The sequence below is a fragment of the Bos javanicus genome, chromosome X (genome assembly GCF_032452875.1).
Source record: "Bos javanicus breed banteng chromosome X, ARS-OSU_banteng_1.0, whole genome shotgun sequence".
In the NCBI taxonomy this organism is placed as follows: domain Eukaryota; kingdom Metazoa; phylum Chordata; class Mammalia; order Artiodactyla; family Bovidae; genus Bos; species Bos javanicus.
Genome location: NC_083897.1, coordinates 21,397,104 through 21,416,828, shown reverse-complemented (window position 1 = coordinate 21,416,828; position 19,725 = coordinate 21,397,104).

Below are 19,725 nucleotides of genomic sequence, written 5' to 3'. Positions count from 1 at the left end.
GTACCTCCTACAAAACTCTCACTGAAGATATTGTTGACTGCTATTCAAAGGGGTTTCTAAAAGACTGGACAAAGTAAATTCCTTTTCGGCCTTAATCTCGGGGGGAAAAACTGTATGTGCCTATAAATTTATAAAATGGCTCTTCTCAGATAAGGAAAACAGTACAATCCAATCTCTTTCTCTTTTTGCCTTTGCTGTTTGGAAACAGCACAATTCACTTCCTCTCAGCATCTACTCTGCCTAATTTCTATAAAACACATCTATTCTGTTTAATGCTTAATTCTCTCATTTTGCTTATGTTTAAGTCTGTAATTCACATCAGGTCTTCCAGAAAGTATATATCTTAATTAAAATCACCCTCATTTTTTAACATAAATTTATTTATTTTAATTGGAGGCTAATTACAATATTGTATTGTACAATATTTTGCCATACATCGACATGAATCTGCCACAGGTGTACACGTGTTCCCCATCCTGAACCCCCCTCCCACCTCCCTCCCCTTACCATCCCTCTGGGTCATCCCAGTGCTCCAGCCCTGAGAGTCCTGTATCATGCATCGAACCTAGACTGGCAAATCGTTTCACATATGATATTATACATGTTTCAACGCCATTCTCCCAAATCATCCCACCCTCTCCCTCTCCCACAGAGTCCAAAAGACTGTTCTATACATCTGTGTCTCTTTTGCTGTCTCGCATACAGGGTTATCATTACCATCTTTCCAAATTCCACATATATATGCGTTAGTATACTGTATTGGTGGAGAAGGAAATGGCAACCCACTCCAGTGTTCTTGCCTGGAGAATCCCATGGACGGAGAAGCCTGGTAGGCTGCAGGCCATGGGGTCGCACAGAGTCGGACACGACTGAAGCGACGCAGCAACAGCAATACTGTATGGGTGTTTTTCTTTCTGGCTTACTTCACTCTGTATAATAGGCTCCAGTTTCATCCACCTCATTAGAACTAATTCAAATGTATTCTTTTTAATGGCTGAATAATACTCCATTGTGTGTATGTACCACAGCTTTCTTATCTATTCATCTGGTAATGGACATCTAGGTTGCTTCCATGTCCTGGCTATTATAGTGCTGCAATGAACAGTGGGGTACACATGTCTCTTTCAATTCTGGTTTCTTCAGTGTGTATGCCCAGTAGTGGGATTTCTGGGTCATAAGGCAGTTCTATTTCCAGTTTTTTAAGGAATCTCCACACTGTTCTCCGTAGTGGCTGAACTAGTTTGCATTCCGACCAACAGTGTAAGAGGGTTCCCTTTTCTCCACACTCTCTCCAGCATTTATTGCTTGTAGACTTTAGACAGCAACCATTCTGACTGGCATGAAATGGTACCTCATTGTGGTTTTGATTTGCATTTCTCTGATAATGAGTGACATTGAGCATCTTTTCATGTGTTTGTTAGCCATCTGCATGTCTTCTTTGGAGAAATGTCTATTTAGTTCTTTGGCCCATTTTTTGATTGGGTTATTTATTTTTCTGGAATTGAGCTGCAGGAGTTCCTTGTATATTTTTGAGATTAATCCTTTGTCAGTTGCTTCATTTGCTGTTATTTTCTCCCATTCGGAAGGCTGTCTTTTCACCTTGCTTGTAGTTTCCTTTGTTGTGCAGAAGCTTTTAATTTTAATTAGGTCCCATTTGTTTATTTTTGCTTTTATTTCCAATATTCTGGGAGGTGGGTCATAGAGGATCCTGCTGTGATTTATGTCGCAGAGTGTTTTGCCTATGTTCTCCTCTAGGAGTCTTATAGTTTCTGGTCTTATGTTTAGATCTTTAATCCATTTTGAGTTTATTTTTAAGTATGGTGTTAGAAAGTGTTCTAGTTTCATTCTTTTACAAGTGGTTGACCAGTTTTCCCAGCACCACTTGTTAAAGAGATTGTTTTTTCTCCATTGTATATTCTTGCCACCTTTGTCAAAGATAAGGTCTCCATAGGTGCGTGGATTTATCTCTGAGCTTTCTGTTTTGTTCCATTGATCTATCTTTCTGTCTTTGTGCCAGTACCATACTGTCTTGATGACTGTGGCTTTGTAGTAGAGCCTGAAGTCAGGCAGGTTGATTCCTCCAGTTCCATTCTTCTTTCTCAAGATTGCTTTGGCTATTCAAGGTTTTTTGTATTTCCATACAAATTGTGAAATTATTTGATCTAGTTCTGTGAAAAATACCGTTGGTAGCTTGATTGGGATTGCAATAAATTGTAGATTGCTTTGGGTAGTATACTCATTTTCAGTATATTGATTCTTCCAATCCATGAACATGGTATGTTTCTCCATCTATTAGTGTCCTCTTTGATTTCTTTCACCAGTGTTTTATAGTTTTCTATATATAGGTCTTTAGTTTCTTTAGGCGGAGAAGGCAATGGCACCCCACTCCGGTACTCTTGCCTGGAAAATCCCATGGATGGAGGAGCCTGGTGGGCTGCAGTCCATGGGGTCGAGAAGAGTCGGACATGACTGAGCGACTTCACTTTCACTTTTCACTTTCATGCATTGGAGAAGGAAATGGCAACCCAATCCAGTGTTCTTGCCTGGAGAATCCCAGGGACCGGGGAGCCCAGTGGGCTGCCATCTCTGGGGTCGCACAGAGTCGGACACGACTGAAGCGACTTAGCAGCAGCAGTTTCTTTAGGTAGATATATTCCTAAGTATTTTATTCTTCTTGTTGCAATGGTGAATGGAACTGTTTCCTTAATTTTTCTTTCTATTTTCTTATTATTAGTGTATAGGAATGCAAGGGATTTCTGTGTGTTGATTTTATATCCTGCAACTTTACTATATTCATTGATTAGCTCTAGTAATTTTCTGGTGGAGTCTTTAGGGTTTTCTATGTAGAGGATCATGTCATCTGCAAACAGTGAGAGTTTTACTTCTTCTTTTCCAATTTGGATTCCTTTTATTTCTTTTTCTGCTGTGATTGCTGTGGCCAAAACTTCCAAAACTATGTTGAATAGTAGTGGTGAAAGTGGGCACCCTTATCTTGTTCCTGACTTCAGGGAAAATGCTTTAAATTTTTCACCATTGAGGATAGTGTTTGCTGTGCATTTGTCATATATAGCTTTTATTATGTTGAGGTATGTTCCTTCTATTCCTGCTTTCTGGAGAGCTTTTATCATAAATGGATGTTGAGTTTTGTCAAAGGCTTTCTCTGCATCTATTGAGATAATCATATGGCTTTTATTTTTCAATTTGCTAATGTGGTATATTACATTGATTGATTTGTGGATTTTGAAGAATCCTTGCATCCCTGGGATAAAGCCCATTTGGTCATGATGTATGATCTTTTTAATGAGTTGTTGGATTCTGATTGCCAGAATTTTGTTAAGGATTTTTGCATCTATGTTCATCAGTGATATTGGCCTATAGTTTTCTTTTTTTGTGGCATCTTTGTCAGGTTTTGGTATTATGGTGATGGTGGCCTCATAGAATGAGTTTGGAAGTTTACTTTCCTCTACAATTTTCTGGAAGAGTTTGAGTAGGATAGGTGTTAGCTCTTCTCTAATTTTTTGGTAGAATTCAGCTCTGAAGCCATCTGGACCTGGGCTTTTGTTTGCTGGATGATTTCTGATTACAGTTTCAATTTCTGTGCTTGTGATGGGTCTGTTAAGATTTTCTATTTCTTCCTGGTTCAGTTTTAGAAAGTTGTACTTTTCTAAGAATTTGTCCATTTCTTCCAAGTTGTCCATTTTATTGGCATATAATTGCTGATGGTAGTCTCTTATAATCCTTTGTAGTTCTGTGTTGTCTGTTGTGATCTCCATAAAATCACCCCTCATTTTGAAGCTATAAATTCATCAGGTTTGACCCAAACAAGAATCAACAGAAATGAGCTCTTAAGAAATAACACAAATGATTGAGATCAAATTTAGGAAAGATATTTCTCATTAAGCGAAGAGCAGACAAAAAGTTTAACTTTCACAGTTATTTATTAATTATCTACACACTGACCAAAGAGAAGAGGAAAACACAAAGCAACAGAACATCCTAAATTGTTTTAGTTTAATGTTGGAATCAACCAATATATACCTCTTGAACTTCTGCTATGAGCTCAATCCAGGATTTCACTATCTAAGTTGAGAGACAACAAACAATGAGCAAACTTAGCAGCAGATCTGCCACATTCAACAAATATTATCAGCCAGATTATACCCATTCATCTATTGATGGAAATAGGTTGCTTCCACCTTTTGGCTCTTATGAGTTACACTGCTATGAACATTGGTATACAAGTTTGAGTATCTGCTTTCAATTCTTTTGGATATAGATCTAGGAGTAGAATTACTGAATTACTGGATTCTACTGGAAATTCTCTGCTTACAATTTTGATGAACTGCCAAACAGTTTTCTACAGTAGCTGCCAATATTCCACACTCCTGCCAGCAGTGCACGAGGGTTCTAATTTCTCTACAATATGTCTGACAATTGTTATTTTCCAATCTTCTAATAATTGTTATCCTAATGGATGTGATAGTGGTATCTCATTTTGGTTTTGATTTGCACTTCCTTAATGACTAGTGCTATTGAGCATCTTTTCATGAACTTATTGACCATTTGTGTATCTTCATTAGGTGGCATGTCTATTCAGTTTCTTTACTCATTTTTGACCTGCGTTGTTTATTTTTGCTGTTGTTTTCATCTCCCTTATCAGATATATGATTTGCAAATGGTTTCTCTTGTTTTGAGGGTTATGTATTCACTGTGTTGATAATGTTCTTTGATAAACAAAAGATCTCAATTTTGCTGAGATCCAATTTATCTAAGTTTTTTTCTGTTGCTCATGCTTTTGGTGTTATAATTAAGAATCCATTATCAAATCCAAATACATGAAGAATTACACCCTAAGTTTTCTTCTAAGTGTTTTATAGTGTTAGCTCTTATATTTAGGTCTTTGATCCACTTTGAGTTAATTTTTGTATATGGTTTAAGGTAAGGGTCCAAATTCTTTTCATGTGGCTATCCAGTTTCCCTAGCACCATTTGTTGAAAAGACTGTCCTTTCCCCATTGAAGGCCTTAACACCCTTGTCAAAATTCTATTGACCATATGAGGTAAGGGCTAATTTCTGGTTTCTCTATTCTAGTCCACTGGTCTATATATCTGTCCTTATGCTAGTTCCACACTGTTTTGCTTGCTATTGCTTTGTAGGAAGTTTTAAATCAAAAAGTACTAGTTTTCCAGTTTTTTTTCCTCTTTGCACCTGGCTATTCAAGGTCCCTTGAAAATCCATTAGAATTTTAGGATTTTTTTTTTCTGCAAAAAACTATTGGAATTTTGGTAGGGATTATATGCAATCTGTAGATCACATTGGGTAGTACTGTCATCCTAATAACGTCTTCCAGTCTGAGAATACAAAGTATCTTTCCCTTTATTTTGGTTTTCTTGAGTTATTTTCAGCAATATTTTGTAGTTTTCAGTGTACAAGTATTCTCTTTGGTTAAATTTATTCCTCAAAATTCTATGCTTTTTGATACTATTATAAATAATTTTTTTTCTTAATTTCCTTTTTGAATTGGTCATTGTTAGTGTATAGAAATGCAAAAAAATTTGTACAATTGCCTTTTGTTGCTACTTTATTTATTTCACCAGGAAATCATATTGTGCTTGTTCAGCACTCTAATTCATTTGTCTTTTCATCAATTTTTATGAGCGACTATATACTTATTGTACCAACAATGACATTTTCTAGAGAGAAAGGAGCACTATCATACAGGTGAAAAAGGTGTTAATTTGAATTTTTCAGAGAAAATATGGATGTAACGTACTCATATTGTACATATTTAACATACGTAGATGGCTTCAATTTTTTTGTAACTCTCTTACATCAGTTAACTACTTTTAACTTAGTGCTATAGTAGTTTATGGGCTTTTCTAGTGACTCAGTGGTAAAGAATTTGCCTGCAATGCAGAAACTTCGGGAGACATGGGTTCGATCCCTGCGTTGGGAAGATCTTCTGAAGGAGGAAATGGCAACCCACTCCAATAATCTTGCCAGGATAATCCCATGGACAGAGAAGCTTGGAGGGCTCTGTCCATGCAGTCACAAAGAGTCGGACATGACTGAAGCAACTGAGCATGCACATATGCATAGTATTATAAACACATTTCATATTTTGAATCAGGACATGGAAGAACAGACTGGTTCCAAATAGGAAAAGGAGTACGTCAAGGCTGTATATTGTCACCCTGCTTATTTAACTTATATGCAGAATACATCATGAGAAATGCTAGGCTGGAAGAAGCACAAGCTGGAATCAAGATTGCTGGGAGAAATATCAATAACCTCAGATATGCAGATGACACCACCCTTATGGCAGAAAGTGAAGAGGAACTAAAAAGCCTCTTGATGAAAGTGAAAGAGGAGAGTGAAAAAGTTGGCTTAAAGCTCAACATTCAGAAAACGAAGATCATGGCATCTGGTCCCATCTCTTCATGGGAAATAGATGGGGAAATAGTGGAAACAGTGTCAGATTTTATTTTTCTGGGCTCCAAAATCACTGCGGATGGTGATTGCAGCCATGAAATTAAAAGATGCTTACTCCTTGGAAGGAAATTTATGACCAACCTAGATAGCATATTCAAAAGCAGAGACATCACTTTGCCAACAAAGGTCCATCTAGTCAAGGCTATGGTTTTTCCAGGAGTCATGTATGGATGTGAGAGTTGGACTGTGAAGAAAGCTGAGCAGCAAAGAATTGATGCTTTTGAACTGTGGTGTTGGAGAAGACTCTTGAGAGTCCCTTGGACTGCAAGGAGATCCAACCAGTCCATTCTAAAGGAGATCAGTCCTAGGTGTTCTTTGGAAGGACTGATGCTAAAGCTGGAACTCCAATATTTTGGCCACCTCATGAGAAGAGTTGATTCATTGGAAAAGAGTATGATGCTGGGAGGGGTTGGGGGCAGGAGGAGAAGGGGATGACAGAGGATGAGATGGCTGGATGGCATCACCAACTCGATGGACATGAGTTTGAGTGAACTCCGGGAGTTGGTGATGGACAGGGAAGCCTGCTGTGCTGCAATTCATGGGGTTGCAAAGAGGTGGACACGACTGAGCGACTGAACTGAACTGAACCAGCTCCTTGAATATAAAAATAATTTCCCACTCTCTTTGCACGTCCCTGAATCCAGCACAGTGATTTAAATATAGTAAATACCCATGAAAGGTCTGTTGGATTAGTTATGACATTTATTTATCTCCAAAGAAATCCTTAGTCTTCTACTCACAGAGTCTTTCTGGGAGCTCCCACATAGAACCCCTAGTAGTAAATAAAGGGTATGTGACCTATGACCTAAGGTAAATAAAACCCTAATCATGGGGTTTAAAAAATCATCTTCCAGCAGGTTACATAACTCAGCCAACCATACAGTGAGATCTATCAAGATGCAAATTAATTTCCAACTTGCACAAAAGTTATAGAATTCTATTTTTTTATTACAAAATTCTACTGTTTTTATTACAAATTTGTATAAATGACTGGTTAAGACTCCCACACTTTCAAGTCACTTCCAGTAGCAACAGTTTATTTGGGGATTTGGCATAACAGGTGAATTTTATAGAGAATATTATGTGTCCTCAGCCATTTTAAAACATATTCAGGAATTATAGGAAATAACCCCATTTATACACTTCAGTGTTCTACCAGAACCCAAATGATGAACTCTATGTAGGTTTTCCCCCCTCTGGATGATGAATGCAAAAGAATCAAGTCGGATTCCCATCTCACACCATGTACAAAAATTAACTCAAACTGAATTAGAAACCTAAAAGCAAGTCTTTCATAAAAAACATAAGGGTAAATATTCATGACCTCGGATTTGGTGTATCCATACTAGCTGACGGAAAAGTAAAATGTTGTAGCCATTTTGAGTAGAACATCATATATCAAGCTGTAAGTATGATATTCACCCATTATCACAATTTTCCTATATAAATCTTGGTTTTCTTTATAAGTTTTAAAGGTACCAAATCTAGTTTTTCATCTTTTCAGTATAAGATAACTGCTAAGGGGGATGTTTCTTCCCAGTTCCTGATGTTTCCTTTCAAAGGTTCAATTAGTGTGGCATTCCTAGACTCTTCTACCTCTTCACAAACCAAACTACAGGATAGATGGAGTGACATCTCTTTAATGAATCTGGGGAGAATAAATAAGGTATGCTAGGCCCAGAAGCCTCTTCTTTCTTTTTTAAATCAAACTTTCTCTTTTTTAAATCAAACTTTCTAACAGAATGCTCTTTCATAGTGTAAATTTTCTCTGGGCAGGAACATTGGATCTGGTCCTTTGCAGCCATAAACGATCAGGTAAGTATATCTGTTAACTTTTACCATGTAACAAACTAACCCCAAATTTAGTGGCTATACTAGTTTCCTAGGGCTGTTGTAATACAGTATCACAAACTCGGTAGCTTAAAACAACAGAAATTTATCCTCTCACAGGCCTGGTGGTTAGAAGTCTAAAATCAAGTGTCAGCAAGGCCACATTGTCTTGAAGGCTCTAGGGGAGAATCTGTCACATGCCTAGCTTCTGGTGACAGTCAGCAATACTTAGCATTCTTTGTCTTGTAGAAACATCACTCCAATCTCTGTCTCCATAGTCGCATGGTATTCTCCCTTTGTGTCTATCTCTGTGTTTCTTCTCTTCTTATAAAGACACCAGTCATATTGTACTAAGGGCCCATCCTAGTCCAGTATGACCTCATTATATCTTACATCTTAATTATATTTGCAATACCTTACTTCCAAATAAGGTCACCAGGAGTTTGGACTTCAATATGTCTTTTTAGGAAACACAGTTCAACCCACAATAGTACTTAAAACCGTAAAGATTATTCTTCATGATTCTATTGGTTAGCTGGACAGAATCTTCTAACCTAGGTTGGCTCAGTTGGGGCTAACTGGTCTACCATAGCTTCACTCACATGTGTGGGTCTCATCTGCTACAGCTGAAATAACTGGTACAGCTGGGGCCTCTGTCCACTCTCACCCTTCAGAAGTCTAACACAAGATTGTCTCATGTTGATAGGTTTCCCAGAAGTACAAGGGGAAAGCTTCAATATGCAAGAATTTTTTCTAAATATCTGCCTGCATCATATTTTCTAATTAATGTTCTATTGACCAAAGAAAGGCACATAGTTGATCCCGGAGTAAGTGCAAGAAGGGACTGCCTAGGAAGGTATGAACAAATTGGGGCCATAACTACAACAATCTAGCACAGTAAGTATATCTAGTTCCGTGTTTCAGCATTCATAGCTCATGCCTTCAGATACAAGCCATGTCCTCTAACAGCCATTAGTTAACAGTAATAAAGGTGACGTTAGAGTCTTTAACCGGCACTTCATTTTTTTGCTCAATTTTTTTTCAAAAATAGGATGAACAATTTAGTGGAGCCCCCACAACTCCATCATTCATTTCATATCACTTCTAAGAAATGATAGCATCATGTATTCATTCAATAAGCATTTATTGTGAACCTGTTAACATGGCAAGTACAAGAGATATAGTGGTGAACTAGTCAGACAAAGTTTACATTCCAATTCCCAGCTTAGAGGTCAGGTGATGGTGAAACCAAACAGCATCTGGGAGCAGAGAGAGGTCTAATCTCCTTCCTATAATCTCTAAAAGCCAGCGTTCCATCAGTGCCACCACAAGAAAAAGAAAATTTATGAAAAAATCTGCATGCTATTGTAAACATTGCCTCAAAATCAATGTCCTAGCCCCTTCCAATAAGATCCCTTCCCAGAGCCTCTTCTACATAAAAATTCTGGAGTGGTCACCAAATCCAGTATTTGTCCAACTCTTTTATATGCCCAAACTAATTTAAAGGCCAAGAAGTGAAGTTAAAAGTGAAAGTGTTAGTTGCTCATTAGTGTCTGACTCTTTGTGACCCCGTGGACTGTAGTCTGCCAGGCTCCTCTGTCCATGGGATTCTCCAGGCAAGAATACTGGAGTGGGTAGCCATCCCCTTCTCCAGTGGATCTTCTCGACCCAGGGATCAAATCCAGGTCTCCCACATTGCAGAAACATTCTTTACCATCTGAGCCACCAGGGAAGTCCATTCAATCGGCCAAATTGCATCAGTGGTCTGGTTTCACCATAGCTTGAAACACTGGTCACAAAGTAATCCCCAAAAATCACAATTCATATTTTGCACTTTTGGAAACAGTTTTATTGAGATATAGTTCACATACCATATAATTCACATATTTAAAGTTTATAATCCAATGTTTTGTTGAATATTCATAAAGTTGTACAATCAAATTCAATCAATTCTAGAACACATTCATCACCTTAAAATGAACAGTCATTCCCCATTTCCCCCTGCAATTCCCTAGGAATAGGACATTAATCTCCTTTCTGTTTCAGTGAATTTGCTTATTCTGGACAGTTTTTGTTATTGGATTTATTCAATCTGTGACCTCCTATGACTGCATTCTTTCACTTAGTATAAATGTCCATATTGTAGTATGAATCGGTACTTCATTACTTTTTATTACTGTATAATACTCCATAGAATAGACATTTCATTTATCCATTCATCATTCAATGGACATTTGAGTTGTTTTCACAGTAATCTATTCTTAATAAGGCCTGTTGTCAAAAGAAGCTAGTTAATGAGAGCCTAATCTGGTGGGCTATTATCAGAGCCTAACTAACCTGGGGAAGAGACATTCTAGCTGGCTCTAGCCTTCCAGGTGGGAGAAGGGAAATACCCAACTCTAGCCTACTCTAGCCATTCTGTTCCACCTAAGATGAGAGAAAAATATGAGAATCTCTTGTGAAATTCACAGTCCAGACTCACTGAAAGACTGAGGCCTAATCATAGGATAAAAGAATGGTTCTCCTTTCCCCCACACCTCAGTACCACATTACCAAAGATCTGTTTGTATCAGTTCATTTTACCCAGTAAATAATGTCTGGCAATCAGGAAAAAATCACAAGGCACACCAAAAGGCTGAAAATACAATTTGAAGAAACAAAGGAAGCACAAGAACCTAACACAGCAGGGATGCTGGAATTATCAGACCAAGAATTTAAAACAGGCTTCTGGTAGCTCAGATGGTAAACAATCCACCCGCAGTGCAGGAGACCTAGGTTTGATCCCTGGGTTGGGAAGATCCCCTGGAGGAAGGCATGGAAACTCACTCCAGTATTCTTGCCTGGAGAATCCTCATGGACAGAGGAGCCTGGCGGGCTACAGTCCATGGGGTCATAAAGAGTCAGACACAACTGAGTGACTAAGTACATGATTAGCATGCTAAGAGCACCAATGGATAATGTAGACAGCATGCAAGAATAGGTAGAGAATGCAAACAGAGAGAGAGAAATCATAAGAGAGGACCAAAGAACTGAATCACCTAGCTGTGTATCTGAAACATTGTAAGTCAACTATACTTCAATAAAATATATATATTTTAAAAAAGAGAGAACCAAGAAGAAATTCAAGGAATCAAAAACACTAGAGGAAATGGAGTACCTCTGATGTGTTTATTCGTAGACTGGACACAGCCAAGGAAAGACTCTCTGAGCTTGAGGGTATCTTGGTAGAAACCTCCAAAACTGAAAATCAAACAGAACAAACACTGAAAATTAAAAAAAGGGACAAGATATACAAGGACTGTGGGACAACGAGATATACAGGAAAAGATGTAATATACACATAATAGAAAAAAAGAAACAGAAGAAATACTTGAAACAATAATGACTGAAAACTTCCATTCTCCTGCTGAGTCACCAGCTTCATGGGTGTTAAAGAGACAGCAGAAGCAGCAGTAAAATCTTCATGACAAAGACTTTCTGGTGGCTGCAGGAACTCCACTCCCACCAGCGTGGGCAAGGGCCAAGGCCCTGCAGGAGCAGCTAAAGATGCAACAGAAGAATCGATAACAGAAGAGGACAAGAGGAGAAACTATGGTGGGTGTATGTTGGTCTGCCATCTGAAGCTGTCAATACGGTGTCCAATCAAACAAAGATTGTGTGAAAAAAATAAAAGAAAATAATATCATGACGGATATTCATTGAGAGCCTGCTCATGAAAATCTGGATGGAATTTTTCTTTCATGGGATTTTGTAATGACAGTCACCACCCCCTCTCCTGTAAATTCTTACAGTTAAAACCATGGGTACATATTGAATGTTGTGGTCCTAGAAAGGAATTGGCTAAACAACACACTCATATATGGAACTTTCTGTGGAAGACAAGTTTATGAAGGGTTCTTGCCCAGCCAGATGCTGTGCCCCACCTGGGTTCTCACCTGACCATCCCCACAGCTCATGAAGATCATGTCTTTTCACTGATACTTTTTTAATGGTTTTTATATAACAAAATTCTTTGTCTATTTATAACTTAAAATAATATAATTTAAATAATCTATAATTTAAAATAAAAAGGCATTATTAATGAATTACCCAAAGTAATATATCTGTCTGTTATCTTTCACTATTTCTACTTCATGTTAATTTTCAGTTGTAAGATTGTTAAACTGATTCTTGAAAGTGAAAGTCGCTCAGTCATCTCTGACACTTGCGACCCCATCCGCTGAGTCACGGGAAAGCCCAACAATAACAGAGTGGGTAGCCTATCCCTTCTCCAGCAGATCTTCCTGACCTAGGAATTGAACTGGGGTCTCCTGCATTGCAAGTGGATTCTTTACCAGCTGAGTTATCAGGGAAGCCCATATTACTGTCTCTTTCCATTTTTTACTATTTGGCTTTCAGCTTTATTTTAATGTCAGAGTTTATTTATTAGGAACAATGTACTACACGGCAATACTTCAGCTGCTCAGGTTTGCATGCCACGTATACATTTTGATTAACTTCCTGTTTTCTTTTATACATTAATACATAAGCGAAAGGCTTATGGATTAATAACTACAAATACTTCATAGCTATCAAGTCTCCTGTTCTACCTCAGTGTGATCAGAGCATCTCATCACATTAATTCTACACTATTTTCAAGGACTTGTCATTGACAGTTAGTGTTTGATAATTACCTTGTGTATCTATTTAGTCCTGCAATGTAAATCATTAATTTACCAGTGTATCTCAACAATTAAAACATTGTTATCCCTCTTTTAAAAAAAAAAAAAAAGATTTTCTGTTCTCCCTTATACACTGTTGGTGGGAATGTAAACTGGTGCGGCCACTGTGGAAAACAGTTTGGAGCCCTACTGTTTTGTGGAGACACATGCATGTAACAGGAAACATACATGGGAATGATGCTCACCAATTTCCTGATTGGTGGTTACAAGAATGGGAAATACGTATTTATGCCATTCTGTTTCTTTACAAACTGTTGTAGTCTTAAAATGTTGTAGTCTTTAAATGTTAATGTCTATTTTGTCCTGGGGAGTACATTAGTGTCTGGTATATTATATATAGTTTGAATGTTTGAAATGCTTCATAATTACAAACAACATTTTCAGAACCTAATGAGTAAGTTCATGCAAAAATATTGAAGCCCCCCAGCAAAACTTGAAATAAAAACATGAAATTTAAACACGACAGGTTAAATTTGCCAGAGAAATGTGGAGAGCTAGGGAAGGCACATGAACAGACAGAGGCTTAAGGCTTTCTGGTTACCGTGTAAGAAAGGCAAGGGCAGGTGTGGGGACTTCCAGAAATTTCTGCCATTTTGTAGTTTCCCTGTGTTAGCTATTTTTCTCACTTCTTACTTACTTTTCTTTAGTGGTTAGCTATACAAAGCTTTAAGTGCTTTTGAAAATATATTTTTTGTCTCAGACCTCTTTGAGAAACTGATCAAAGCTTCTGATGCCTCACAGTAGAAGAATGCACACACCACGTTGCAGGTTAAGATTTACATAATGAGGCAAGAGGAAAGAATGTTCCACCTGGCTCCACAGTCACAGAAATTCATAGGCTATGAGCTTCTTCCCATCCTTTTGAGGTGAAGCCTCTCTTGGCAGGTATACAATGAAAAAACTGAACTTCCAGCACTTTCAAGTTGAGTTGCCCTCACAGTGAGATGGGAGAGGAGAATATAGGAGAAAGGGTCAATTTCTCCCTTCCCAGGCCAACTTCTGTGGAGGTGCCTAGAAATCCTTCTTTACCACCACCAAGGGTGTCATGGCGGCCCCACAGATCTACTCTCACCCTGGACTCTAGTGTTGAGCTGGGGCTGCAGCAGCACACTGCCACTTGCAGGCTCTTTACTCATCCCAGAGCTGGAAAGAGAAGTCAAATCCAGTAGGTGAGACTCATACTTCCCATATGCTGCAGTTCTGTGAGTGATGCTAAAAACCTCAATAGACACCTCTCTCACTGATAGGAGACATGAGATCATGAGCTACACACATCCAACTGGGCTTCAGTAAGAAGCCTAAGGAAGAAACCTAAAGAAGTTTCCCCAATTTCTTTTGATACCTTACCCACTGTTGAACATTCTTCCCTGTCCAGAACTACTTTGTGAATATCAAACTTGGCCGTATATTTTATTTTTGCTTTGTTTTGTTTTTGCAGTTCTGTTTCATTGCTATTGAGCACCCCATTAGTCAAAATGAGAAAGATTCACTTAACATTCATTTCTCATTGCTAAAGCTCCTAAAGAATTTACTCCCTAAGTTGTTCTTGTCTTGGCTTAACAGTCCTCATCCTCCTGGCCATATATAATAGCTTTTATGAAGCAATTGTGCCCAGTCCACTGCCCTCTCTCCATATTTCCCAGAACCAGTATGATGAAGAGTCATGTGATAAATCAGGCACAGTCTAGAAATTTGAAGACCTGGGTTCGAGTTCCAGCTTTGTCTCTTCCTGCCTGTATGACCTTGGGGTTTCTGAGGCTCAGTTTCCTATCCATGAAATTGAGATAATAAATGTCTTTAATTTACAGGGATGCATCCCGAATTGAAACAAATAACAGTTGGAAGGACTTTCTGCACAAAGCATTGTTAATAGTAAGGTATTATGTAAGGTAAAGGTCTTTCCAGTAGTAAATAAAATAAGTTTCAAATCTCCACTTCTTGTTCACACAGTGACGGATTTATCTGTTTTTGCCCTGAACATTTTTTTAGCTCATTATCAGATTGTGATTTGCTATGATCTCTTTACCGTAGACAAGATTATTTGCTGGAAAGATTAGAACTTGCTCAATGTACAGCTGCCCATCAAGATATGTGCACCTTGTCTAGTATTTTAAAAACCAAAGCTGTAGCCTGCAACCAAAGTTGACCCCATCAATCCTGAGGGGACCTGTAGAAATGGAGATAGAGCATTTTTGTCAGAACAAGGGACACGTCTAGCATTAATAAACAGAAGCCAGTGCTAAATGCCTTGCAGTAAGCAGCTTACAGTGAAGAACTGTTCCACCCACATGCCAACAGTTCATAAAAATTCTCTGCCCAGCCTCAAGGAGAGACTTGCACTGAAAAGTTGAGTGGGTTGAGTGTGGAGATTCCTTAAAAAACTGGAAATAGAACTGCCTTATGACCCAGCAATCCCACTACTGGGCATGCACACCGAGGAAACCAGAATTGAAAGAGACACATGTACCCCCAATGTTCATTGCAGCACTGTTTATAATAGCCAGGACATGGAAGCAACCTAGATGTCCATCAGCAGACGAATGGATAAGAAAGCTGTGGTACATACACACAATGGAGTATTACTCAGCCATTAAAAAGAATATATTTGAATCAGTTCTAATGAGGTGGATGAAATGGAGCCGATTATACAGAGTAAAGTAAGCCAGAAAGAAAAACACCAATACAGTATACTAACGCATATATATGGAATTTAGAAAGATGGTAATGATAACCCTGTATGCGAGACAGCAAAAGAGACACAGATGTATAGAACAGTCTTTTGGACTCTGTGGGAGAGGGAGAGGGTGGGATGATTTGGGAGAATGGCATTGAAACATGTATAATATCATATGTGAAACAAATTGCCAGTCCAGGTTCGATACATGATACAGGATGCTTGGGGCTGGCGCACTGGGATGACCCAGAGGGATGGTACAGGGAGGGAGGTAGAAGGGGGGTTCAGGATGGGGAACACGTGTACACCCATGGCGGATTCATGTCGATGTATGGCAATATTGTAAAGTTTAAAAATAAAATAAATAAAAAGAAAAAAGGAAAAAAAAAAAGAAAAGTTGAAAGGTAAGTTTGGCTCATAAGGTATATGCAACTCAGCCATTTAAAGAGGGTTGTCCTTCAATCAAAAGATGGGCCAAAGCTCTAAATAAACCTTGCTCCAAAGAAGACGTACAGGTGGACAACAGGCACATGAAAAGATGCTCAACATTGCTAATTATTAGAGAAATACAAATTAAAACTACAATGAAGTATCACCTCACAACCAGTCAGAATGGTCAATATTAGGAGAGGGTGTGGAGAAAAGGGAACCCTCCTACACATTTGGTAGGAATGAGAATTGGTACAGCCACCATGGAGAACAGTATGGAGGCTCCTTAAAAAACTAAAAATAGAGCTACCATATGATCCTGCGATCCCACTCCTTGGTATATATTCAGAGAAAATAATAATTTGAAAATATACAGGCACCCCAATGTTCATTGCAGCACCCCAATGTTCATTTGCAATAGCCAAGACATGGAAACAATGTAACTGTCCATTGACAAGAGGAATGTATAAAAAATGATGTGGCATACGTATATACAATGGAGTATTATTCAGCCATAAAAAAGAATTAAATAATGCCATTTCTAGCAACATGGATGGACCTAGAGTTTAGAAATATCAATCACCTCAGATATGCAGATGACACCACCCTTATGGCAGAAAGTGAAGAGGAACTCAAAAGCCTCTTGATGAAAGTGAAAGTGGAGAGTGAAAAAGTTGGCTTAAAGCTCAACATTCAGAAAACGAAGATCATGGCATCCGCTCCCATCACTTCATGGGAAATAGATGGGGAAACAGTGGAAACTTTATTTTGGGGGGCTCCAAAATCACTGCAGATGGTGATCGCAGCCATGAAATCAAAAGACGCTTACGCCTTGGAAGGAAAGTTATGTCCAACCTAGATAGCATATTCAAAAGCAGAGACATCACTTTGCCAACAAAGGTCCGTCTAGTCAAGGCTATGGCTTTTCCTGTGGTCATGTATGGACGTGAGAGTTGGACTGTAAAGAAGGCTGAGCGCTGAAGAATTGATGCTTTTGAACTGTGGTGTTGGAGAAGACTCTTGAGAGTCCCTTGGACTGCACGGAGATCCAACCAGTCCATTCTGAAGGAGATCAGCCCTGGGATTTCTTTGGAAGGAATGATGCTAAAGCTGAAACTCCAGTACTTTGGCCACCTCATGCAAAGAGTTGACTCATTGGAAAAGACTCTGATGCTGGGAGGGATTGGGGGCAAGAGGAGAAGGGGACAACAGACGATGAGATGGCTGGATGGCATCACTGACTTGATGAACGTGAGTCTGAGTGAACTCCGGGAGTTGGTGATAGACAGGGAGGCCTGGTGTGCTGCGATTCATGGGGTCGCAAAGAGTCGGACACGACTGAGCGACTGAACTGAACTGAGGTAAGTCAGCTAAGTCACTTCAGTTGTGTCCGACTCTGTGCGACCCCATAGACGGCAGCCCACCAGGCTCCCCCGTCCCTGGGATTCTCCAGGCAAGAACACTGGAGTGGGTTGCCATTTCCTTCTCCAGTGCACGAAGGTGAAAAGAGAAAGTGAAGTCGCTCAGTCGTGTCTGACTCTTAGCGACCCCATGGACTGCAGCCTACCAGGCTCCTCCGTCCATGGGATTTTCCAGGCAAGAGTACTGGAGTGGGGTGCCATTGCCTTCTCCGGAGGTAAATCAGAGAGAGAGACAAATATTATATGATATCACTCATGTGAAATCTAAAAAAGATGATACAAATGAACATTTTTATAAAACAGACTCACAGACATAGAAAATAAAGTTATGGTTACTTTATTTATATAAAGGGGCTAGTGAGCATTTGGAGGGGGGGAGGGATAAGTTAGGAATTTGAGAATAACATATACATACTACTGCATATAAAATAGATAAACAACAAGGTTCTACTGTACACCACAAGGAACTCACTCAATATTATATAATAACCTATAGGAGGAAAGAATCTGAAAAAAGAATATATTTGCATTATATGTATGAAATATATATGTTTAACTGAATTACTTTGCTGTACACCTGAAACCAACACATTTAAAATCAGTTATACTTCAATAAAAAAAAATTTTTTTAATAAAAGAGGATTGTTCCCTTCAATGAAGTTCCTTTAAGAAGTGGAACTCTTATTCCAAATATAAATCCAGTAGTTTTAACCTTTTTTAAAAAAAATTAGTTTTTCAGAATTAATGCCCCTCTCTCCCGAGAATTATTAAGGCTTTCTATTTTCCTTTTTCATTCATCTTAATGGTTAATAAATATTCATGCTTTGGGAGTAGTTGTAATTTCTGAAAATATTCAAACCCTATCCCAAACACCAGGAGGTGAGGGTGGGGGGTGTTTGGCGTGTAAATGAAATATGTCTAAAAAATGACAAGACTAGCTTTTGTTTCCTTCTGTGGTTTATTGAAAAAGTGATGGTCTGAAATGTAGCCACTCCTGAATAATCAAGACTTGGCCATTCTTTCTGTTGGAGTTAGGATGACCACCAAGCAGCCACATTATAGGTGATTTTTATTTTCCTATTAATATATACTTGGATTTCTTACTTTTTCCATAATTAGCATGTATTACTTTTATAATAGGGAGAAATCAATTTGAGTCATAATATAATAATTTTCTCACTATGTTTAATTTTTCCTACCCCACCCTCCTCTCTTCCTTCCACAGGAGAAGGGGACACACCATTCTGAGAGCTCACATTACCTACCACTCACCACCACGGGAGAATGACTTAATAAAGAAGGATACATTTACTCACTGGGAGGTTACCCAGTCATTAATAGGATCATTTTGAAGACTGTGGAAACATGGTAGCATGTATATTTAACACAGAATACCAAGTGAAAATTTCAAACTATAAAATAATAGATACATAATGATTGCAATGATCTAGAAACTGATGCATATGAATAAAAAGTTTTCAAAAATAATAGACAAAAATTAAAATATTACTCATAGGTCACAGGGATTATGGATGGGGGTTTTTTTAAATCAAAATTGTCCTAGATATTTTTATATCGCCTTTTGATTTACACATATTTCAAATGTAAAAGGGAGATATCTGTGTTCCTTGTGTTTATTTCAATTGTCCCAATGAAGCATTTTTATAATTTAAAAATACACAGTGATTGGTAACCTGCTGCTGCTGCTGCTGTTGCTAAGTCACTTCAGTCATGTCCGACTGTGTGCGACCCCATAGATAGCAGCCCACCAGGCTCCCCCATCCCTGAGATTCTCCAGTTGAGAACACTGGAGTGGGTTGCCATTTCCTTCTCCAATGCATGAAAGTGAAAAGTGAAAGTGAAGTCGCTCAGTCGTGTCCGGCTGTTAGTGACCCCATGGACTGCAGCTACCAGGCACAGTCCATGGGATTTTCCAGGCAAGAGTACTGGAGTGGATCGCCATTGCCTTCTCCAGATTGATAACCTAGTGCTAAGTAATACATATACGATGATTTCATGATTCATTTTATCCAAAAATTATAATTAATGAAACATAATGTCTTATCCTTTGCAACCTTCCATTTTACCTTCTATGGAACACAACATTTTCTTTGTCTTCACTGTGTCTCGATAAAGGCTGATTATTTGTGGACTACTT